At 42.1% G+C, this 9,092-nt stretch overlaps 1 pseudogene; it reads right to left on the bottom strand.

The window, feature by feature from the left end:
* Window positions 1–5,020: 5,020 nt before the first annotated feature.
* LOC507743 (superoxide dismutase [Cu-Zn]) lies at window positions 5,021–5,882 on the bottom strand (annotated as a pseudogene).
* Window positions 5,883–9,092: the final 3,210 nt, after the last annotated feature.

Raw genomic sequence — 9,092 nt, 5'->3', positions numbered from 1 at the left:
GCGTCAGTGATGCTATCCAACCATCTCATTCTCCATTGACCCCCTCTCTTCCTGCCCTCAATCTTTCCCAGCATCAGGATCTTTTCCAATGAATCAGCTTTTCACATCAGGTGGCCAAAGTATTGGAGCTTCAGCATTAGCCCTTCCAATGGATACTTAGGGTTGATTTCTTTAGGATTGACTGGTTTGAACTCCTTGCAGTCCAAGAGCCTCTCAAGAGTCTTCTCCAGCATCACAATTTGAAAGCATCAATTCTTTGGCGCTTAGCCTTTTTTATGGTCCAACTCTCACATCCATACACGACTATTGGAAAAATCTTAGCTTTGACTAGATGGACATTTGTCTGCAAAGTGCTGCCTCTGCTTTTTAACATGCTGTCTAGGTTTGTCATAGCTCTCCTTCCAAGGAGCAAGCGTCTTTTAATTTCATGGTTGCAGTCACCATCTGCAGTGATTTTAGAGTCCAAGAAAACAAAATCTCTCACAGTTTGCATTTTTTCCCCTTCAATTTCCCATGAAGTGATGGGACTGGATGTCATAGTCTTTGTTTTTTGAATGTTGAGTTTTAAGCCAGCTTTTTCACTCTCCTCTTTTATCCTCATCAAGAGGCTCTTTAGTTCCTCTTCACTTTCTGCCATTAGAGTGGCATCATCTGCATATCTGAGGTTATTGATATTTCTCCCAGCAATCTTGATTCCAGCTTGTGATTCATCCCGCCTGGCATTATACATGATGTACTCTGCATTTTGCATGAAGTTAAATAAGCTGAGTGACAATATAAAGCCTTGTTGTACTCCTTTCCCAACTGTGAACCAGTCAGTTGTTTCCTGTCTGGTTCTAACAGTTGCTTCTTGACCCGCATACACATTTCCCAGGACAGAGTTAAGGTAGTCTGGTATTCCCATCTCATAAGAATTTTCCACAGTTCATTGTGATCCACACAGTCCAAGCCTTTGTTGTTGTTGTTCAGTAGTTTAGTTGTGTCTGATTCTTTGAGATACCATGGACTGCAGCACCCCTTCGTGGGTCCCAGCCTTGTCATGGCAAAGGGACTTGCATAACTCATTGTAGTTATGAGCCATGCTGTGCAGGACCACCCAAGATGGACAGTCATAGTGGAGAGTCCTGACAAAACATGGTCCACTGGAGGAGGGAATGACAAACCACACCAGCATTCTTGTCTCGAGAACCCCATGAACAGTATGAAAGGCCAAAAAGAGACACCACTACATACCTATTAAAATGGCCAAATCCAGGACACTGACAGCACCAGGTACTGGTAAAGATACGGAGCAGCAGAACTCTCATGTGTCACTGGTGGGAAAGCACAGTGGTCCCTACCGCAGCCATTTTGGAAGACAGCTTGGCTTCCAAACTGTCTAAAAACAAACTGTATAAAACAAAGCATACTCTTACCATACAATCCAGCAGTTGTGCCCCTTGGCATTCATAGAACTGGACTGAAACCTGCACACAGCTATCTGTAGTAGTGTTATTCACAACTGCCCTAAGTTAGTAGCAACCAGAATATCCTTCAGTAGATGAATGGATAAATAAACTGTAGCACATGAGACCATGCAGTTTTCTTCGGAAAAATGAATTATCTATCAAGCCATGAAAAGACATAAAGTAATCATAAAAATCCCACTTCATAATTAAACATATCACATCACAGACTATCCTAAGAATGGTAGATTCTAAAACAATAGAACACACCAGAATTGGGAAAGAACACGAGTAAAGACACCAAACAGTATTTTTTTAGTGACAATACTTGAGATATAAAATCTTGAATATGAAATTAAATTCTATTCAAAAATCCATTTATTCATAAACAAATGGCTATTAAGTGAATTTATTTCATGGCTTATGCTGCAGGCTTAGTAAAATTTTGATAATGCATTTTACTTTTGTTCTGGCACGAACAAGCTTAATTTTTTAAGTGAAAAGAAAAAAGCTTGGCTAAAAGTACAGGAAACGGAAAGTAACAGTGATTTAAATAAAATAGAAGTGTATTTCCCTCTCCTTCAAGTAAAGTGTTGGCATCCAAGGCTGATGGGCAACTTCATGATCATTCTGAAATTAGGTGGCTCAGATGGTAAAGCGTCTGCCTACAATGCGGGAGACCCAGGCTTGATTCCTGGGTCGGGAAGATCCTCTGGAGAAGGAAATGGCAACCCACTTCAGTACTGGAAAATCCCATGGATGGATGAGCCTGGTAGGCTACAGTCCCTGGGGTTGGAAAGAGTTGGAAAGAGTCGGAAACGACTGAGAGACTCCACTTTCTTTCATTTTTTACTCTGCCCTCTTCAGTGGTTTGTTTTCACTCTTGGTTCAAAATGGCTGCTTGAGCTCATCATTATATCTGTATTCCAGAAAGTAGGATGGAGGAAGGAACAAGGCAGGTCATGCCCCTTCATTTAAAGCTAATTCCTTACATTGTGCACTTCATTTCTGCTTAGGTTGCACTAGCCAGAAATTAGACACATAGCCTTATGTCTTTATTCCTATAGATGATGTGCCCAGGTAAATATTGGGGGCTGTTTACTAGGGAGATGGGGAGGTAAAGTCCTGCTCTCATATAGAACAATCAGTGCCCTAATTCAATCATTTATTTCTTGGACCTAGTTGGATCCCAGGCCCAGGCCCCGACCACCTCCACTGCTGCAACTCTGCAGAGCCTCCTATCTCCCCCAGAGGGCGCCAGAATTCTCTGCGTCCTTGCTTTTCTCCTTTGAGACCCAACTGCAACATCCGAGGTGTGGACAGCTCAGCCCAAGTGACCCGTGAGAGATCCTCCAGACCTTGCTCTGGTCAGCTTTGGGGCAGGTGGCAGTCATGTAACCCAGTAGTTGGGATCCAGGACCCTGTATGGATCTGAGTTCAAATCCATAACATATCCTTCAGCAGCTATGCAATCATGGAGAAGTCACTCAAGCCACTCAGAGCCCGGAGACTTCCAAGAGCTTGTATGAAAAGCTTCTGACAGGGCCTGGGCTGTCGGAAGAGCTCCGTGAGTGCAGAGTGGGAGTGACTGAAGGCTGTGCTCCACTCCCCCCAAGATGACGTCCACTCTCAGCACACACCCTGGATTTTCACTCTTTTAAGCACCCCTCCAAGCCTGCCGTCTGTCCCTCTGGCTCTCCTCCCCAGGACATGCACCTTGTACTCACTCACTTCTGCTCCCTGAGAGTGTGAAGTCTCTGGAGTTCTTAGGGAAACTGAAGGGCCACCTTCCCTCCCCAAACAGCCACCAAGTCTGAGAGCCTGGCTTGGAGGTCAACAGGCCCATAGAGGCTTCACAAGAAAATTAGAAGACCCAAGTTATCTCTCCCTTTTTCCTTCCTGTGCAGGGTCTGGACATCCAGTGTGAACAACTGCAGGCCCCAAAGGACCCCATACGTGCAGAACTGGATGGAGTTAGAAACATTTAAACCACTACACCAACTTCAAGTTCAAGATGGTGGGCTGAAAACATCTCCCTACCACTCCTAGTCCTTCAAATACCATCAAAAGCACAGTGAGGAAAGGGAAAAGGAAGCAAATCCATCAAAGGCCTGAGGACTGGTGGCTGGAGGTGCAGGTTCAACTGTCCAGGGATTTTTATTTACTTCTGGAAGATAGAAGGGTAGGTTGCAATAAGGCACAGATGGGAGCAGGGGAAAGTATAGTCAAAGCCTTCTGGAGAGAAAGCTGCCCCAAAGGAACAAGCAGGCACAGAAGCAGGAGTGGACCCACCACGGTAGACCTCATCCCTTAAAGTTGGATGGTGAGTGGCAAATGGATCACTCCCCATTGCCCTGCCCACTGCTTACTCACCAGAGCAGGGGAAATACCCTACATCAATGCCAATACCGATCAGTCCTGCCCTTCGGTCATAAAGATGAACTGTAGTACCAAGTATTACCAGACAACTGAGAAAAACCAACAAAAGGAGGAGGATTAACAAAGAATAGCACTGGGCAAAGAGCCCATTTTGAGCATGTATAATTTTAAGGTCTTGCACCTTCCCAAACCCTTATCCAGATATGGGCCATATATAAATATATGTATCCACTATATTTATCTACACATATACCCATCTTAATGAACTTGTAATTGGATCATTAAAGTGGTCATAAAATGGACACACATCTGGGTGGAACCAACTGAATGCATTCTGTACTACCTAGCAGTTGTCATAAAAATATCAATAAGAGGGAGCAGAAGTGTTTTTGACTGGAAGAATTCTTGTTTCCTTGTCATTATTCTTAGTGAAAGGAGATAATGGGGGGGAAAAAAACAAAGAAAAGAATAGTAAATACCTTTTCAGGGCTTATTGTGGACCTGTCCATGGTCTAAGCATTTTACGTTCAGTATGCACGTGACGAGGCTTCCCAGGCAGCGCTAGTGGTAAAGAACCTGCCAATGGAGATGTAAGACAAACAGGCTCAATCCCTGGCCTGTGTTGGGAAGATTCCCTGGAGGAGAGCATGACAACCCACTCCAATACTCTTGCCTGGAGAATCTCCATAGACAGAGGAGCCTGGCGGACTACAGTCCATAGGGTCGCAAAGAGTCGGACAGGACTGAATCAACTTAGCATGCATGCATGCAACTCATGTAACAACCCTCTGAGTTAGGTGCTATTATTATCCACTTTCTGGGAAACTGAGTCACAAAAAGGCAACATAACTTGGCTGAGGCTTACCTAGCTAGTAAAGGGCAGAGAGATAGAATCTGAATCCAGGCAGCCTGTTTATTGCATTATACTCTGAATCATTCAACTATTCTGCCTCTTTAATAAATTAAATAAAAGGTGAAAAACTGATCCCAGAGGAAATAGATAAGGAACAGAAGAAAATTTATAAAAAGATTCTATTGCTATTACATTTATAAACTAAAAAGGGGAAGCTGTGAAAATAAAGCAAGAAATAATACTTGTAAATTTAAGCTAGAATCACTGAAATAAAAAGAAATTCAATCAAAAGAGTGTGAACATCTGTGGTTTGAGTGTACAAAATGAATTCATTCTCTCTCTTTTTTTTTTTTTTTACAGTGCCACAGAGATGTTTATTGCAGGCTTGAGAGAATCGAAGAAATTCAGACAAATAATATACATGTGATTAAGTCTGGCAAAATACAGAGATCAATGAAACACATTTTAATTGCATATGAGTTTTATAAAATTATACAAATCTTTCAAGTGATCACAAGTCAGTTCTCATTACAGGTACTTAAAGCAATTTTTAAAAAGTCACACAAATTACACTTTTTAAGTTTACAGTGTTAAATGCTTATCAAATTAAATTTCTACAACTAGCAAGATAACAGATGAGTTACTAGGACTCAGACCATGTCCCAAGGAATGTTTACTTGGCAATTCCAATTACACCACAGGCCAAACGACTTCCAGCGTTTCCAGTCTTTGTACTTTCTTCATTTCCACCTCTGCCCAAGTCATCTGGTTTTTCATGGACCACCATCGTGCGGCCAATGATGGAATATTCTCCTGAGAGTGAGATCAGAGAATCTACAATATCCACGACGGCAACACCGTTTTTGTCAGCTGTCACATTGCCCAGGTCTCCAACATGCCTCTCTTCATCTTTTGGCCCACTGTGTTTTTTGGACAGAGGATTAAAGTGAGGACCTGCACTGGTACAGCCTTGTGTATTGTCTCCAAACTGATGGACGTGGAATCCATGATCACCTTCAGTCAATCCTGTAATGGATCCAGTTACCACGACTGTATTTCCCTTTGCCTCGAAGTGGATGGTGCCTTGCACCGGGCCGTCGCCCTTCAGCACGCAGACGGCCTTCGTCGCCATGACTCGGGAGAAAGGCTCTCCAGCCCGGACCGCTAGGGACGCCCCAACCAAGTAGAGAAAGTGACGCCGCAGAACACACGCCGATGCCCATTCTCTTTTTGATTAAAAAAAAATACTGATTTCCCACCTATATTCTCAAGTTCTGTGAATTGGATGAGATTGACCCCCCCAACCCCCACATTTGCTACATGAGATAAACATGTTGCTCCTGGCAGACCACCATGAGAAGCCAGGGAATGATGAAAACACTGAGAACAGAAGAAAGATATATAGTGACTCTGGGCCCTTGATGACATCATTAGAGTTCCTGGGTCAAGCCTTACCTGAAGCTAGAGGTAAGCTAGAGGTCAAGCCTTACCTGAAGCGTGAGCTGCGTCTCATGCTCAGTAGCCACTAATCAAGTCCCATTGGACTCCAGTTATTCCACATTAGTTGTGTGTTCAACCCTCATCAGTCACCATAAAGGTAAAGTGCCAGGCATTGGGTACAGTCCCCCCTTGAAGGTACTGCAACTGGGGAAAAAACTCCAAGTCACACCATTGGAGTGGGGAGCAGCAGTTCACCAAAAGAAAGGAGAAGTGAATGGAATGCTGGATAAACTCAACAACAGCTACCACATCTCACTACCCAGACGAAGGATCTGGCATGGGACAGTGATTATGGCCAATAGACTGTGGTAATGTAATGGAGACAACATCTGTTTCTTCCCTCAGAAAGAGAGAGAGAGGGGAAAAAAAAAGGCAATTAGAAAAACAGAAACAACAAAATCTATTCCAGGAATAAAATATGAAGCAAACACATCTGAGGCATGATTTTGAGCAATTAGTGGAGTGTAACAAAAGAGAATCTGCTTAACCTTAACATTTGAGGCAGCAAATATTCTGCCTCAAGCAGCACAGGGTGGAGGAAATGGCAATACATTTCCTTCTCAGCAGAGTTATCGTATTACTTAATTCTGCAGTAAATAATGGTTATATAATCATAAAATTGGTTGGTTTTCAATTTAAAGATAAAGAGTGGAAGATTTAATTATAATACAGAAGTATTACAAAATTTGACCATGGAAATGCAACGACAAAACCACCAGAAATCAGAATGAGGTGGGGAAGGAAGATGGCAGATGGCTTAGAGGGCAGGGCTCAAGAAATTCTGTCCGAAGTTGATGAGAAAGGAACTAAGATTTAAACACAGAGTATTTAAAACTTGAATAACACAAAAAATAAGACTGCAGTAATAATATAGCTAACACAATTGAGAAAGCAGACATGGAGAGATGAGAGATAGTGTGATTTAAATTCTTGCTTTAATGATGAGGCATTATTAGATGTTCTCTGATTTACTAAATTGAGAAACCAAGGTAAAGCATACTATTTCGAACTATGATGTTAAAACTCTGGAATATCTAAAAATGGAAAAAGTTCTGAGGATTGGAACTGATTGTGGGAAATTTTGCTGTTCGATTTGTCTCCTTCTATATTGGATGAGTTTCTTTACCTACGATTATTGCATCATAGCAGCAGCCTGCCAACCACCCACCAGGCTTTATTTCCTGTATTTACGTGGACGGTTCCCACTCCCCTCCCACCTCCTTCTGGTTTATTTTCCTGTACTGCAGAGGAAAGGCTAGAAAGCTAAAGTTACATTTCTCAGATCCCCTTCCAGCTACCTTAAAGTCACCACACCATCCAGCCATAATTAATTTTCCACTTCACCAAACTGGTCAAATAACAGTCTCTCCCAAAAATCTGGAACTGGGACTAAGAGACCCTATTTGTCACCTGCTTGTAGCTGAATTGAAGGCAAATAAATTCAGGAGCTGTGGAATGATCACATGCATGAAGGAAAAAAAGACATAAAGAAAAGGCAATCCATTGAGAAAATGAAAAGATAAGCACAGATATAGATATGTTTTATCAGATATGTTTGCAAAACATATCTTTGCAAAACATATGTTTTGCAAACATATCATCTGATAAAAGATTGTATTTAAAATATAAAAAGAACTCTTAAAACTCAACAATAAAAAATCAAACAGGTTCCCTGGTGGCCCGTTGGTAAAGAATCTGCCTTGCAATACAGGAGACACCTGTAGATCCCTGGTCTGGGACGAACTACATGCCCAGGAGCAACTAAGCCAGTGCTGCACTCTACTGAGCCAGTGCTCTAGAGTCTGTGAGCCACAGCTACTGAGCTCATGGACTGCAACTACTGAAGCTCGTGTGCCTAGAGCCTGTGCTTTGCAGCAAGAGAAACCACCGCAATGAGAAGCCCACCACACATCGCAACTAGAGAAAGCCCGCATTCAGCAACAAAGACCCACCACAACCAAAAACACAAAAATCATAAATAAATCCTTTTAAAAAAAGGAAGAAATCAAACAACTCCATTTAGAAATGGGCAGGGAATTCTCTGGTGGTCCATTGGTTAAGACTTCGGGCTCCCAATGCAGGTGGCCTGGGTTTGATCCCTGGCCAGGGAACTAAGACCCCATGTTCTGTGAGGCATAGCCCCAAAAATAAAAATAAAAAAATTAATAAATAAAAATGGGCAAAACATCTGAACAGATACTTCGCCAAAGAAGACATAGATGGCAAATAAGCATAGGAAAAGATGCCGAACATCACGTGTCATTGGGGTATCGCAAATTAAAACAACATGTGTGGTATTGCAAATTAAAACAACAATGAGATACCACTACCTAACTGTTAGAATGGTGAAAATCCAGAACACTGACAACGCCAAATGCTGACAAAGATGTGGAGCAACAACAACTCCCACGCGCTGCTGGTGGGAATGCAAAAATGGTACAGCCACTTTGGAATATAGTTTGGTGGCTTCTTCAAAGCTAAACATAGTCTTACCATATGATCTATAGTCACACTTCTAGATATATCCCCAATTAAGTTGAAAACTTATGTCTACACAAACCCCAGTACACAAATGTGTATAGACGCTTTATTTATAATTGCCAAAGCAACCAAGCTGTCCTTCAGTGGGTGAATGGCTAAATAAACTGTGTTACATATGTAAAATGGAATAACATTATTCAGTACAAAAAAGAAATGAGCTGTCAATCCATGAAAGAACATGAAGGAATCTTAAATACATATTACTAAGTGAGAGAAGCCAAACTGAAAAGGCTACATGTTGTATGATTCCTACTATTTGACTTTCTGAAAGAGGCAAAACTATAGATAGTAAAAAGATCAGTGGTCACGAGGTGTTCCGCAGAAGAATAGGTAAAGCACAGGGAATTTTTAGGGCAGTGAAACTACTCTGTGAA

Source organism: Bos taurus, chromosome 13 (genome assembly GCF_002263795.3).
Source record: "Bos taurus isolate L1 Dominette 01449 registration number 42190680 breed Hereford chromosome 13, ARS-UCD2.0, whole genome shotgun sequence".
NCBI classification, from domain to species: Eukaryota; Metazoa; Chordata; class Mammalia; order Artiodactyla; family Bovidae; genus Bos; species Bos taurus.
Note: the sequence above shows the minus strand (reverse complement) of the source record. Positions and strands in the feature narration are given on the sequence as shown.